This window comes from Anomaloglossus baeobatrachus, chromosome 8 (assembly GCF_048569485.1).
Source record: "Anomaloglossus baeobatrachus isolate aAnoBae1 chromosome 8, aAnoBae1.hap1, whole genome shotgun sequence".
Classification (NCBI taxonomy): domain Eukaryota; kingdom Metazoa; phylum Chordata; class Amphibia; order Anura; family Aromobatidae; genus Anomaloglossus; species Anomaloglossus baeobatrachus.
In genome coordinates this window covers 253,099,512-253,100,032 of record NC_134360.1, presented here as the reverse complement: position 1 = coordinate 253,100,032, position 521 = coordinate 253,099,512, and positions in this window count along the sequence as shown.

The following is a 521-nucleotide window of genomic DNA, read 5'->3' as shown; positions in this document are numbered from 1 at the left end:
CATTTTACGTGACAGATAAGAGAAACACAGATGTTTTTACTTTAACTCTTGCAGCATGCTGTCCTCAGCTTACATTGCAAAATCCTGGTGACAGATTCCCTTTTAAAGGTGCTATTCCAACTCTGATTATTACTAGAGTTGAGCGAGTACCTAATTATTTCTTTTCACTATACTCATAACAAGTACTGTCTAATACTCGCATATTCGATCTAAATATCGTGTGCACTGCAAGTCAATGGGGAAAAACTTGCAAAGTAACGAGTAAGGCTACTTTCACACTTTCGTCTTTTTTTCCTTCAGTCGCAATCCGTTTTGTGACTAATGAGACGGATCCAGCACAGATTGTGTCAAAACTGATGTGCCAGAGAGTGAGACTGAGAAAGTGAGAGAGAGAGAGAGAGTGAGGCCTAAGCTACACGGCGAGAAAATCGGTGCGACGGGAGTGCGATAAAACATCACATTCCACTCGGACCAATGTTATCCTGTGTGCCAGCGCACATGAGCAATTATTTTCTCAGCTC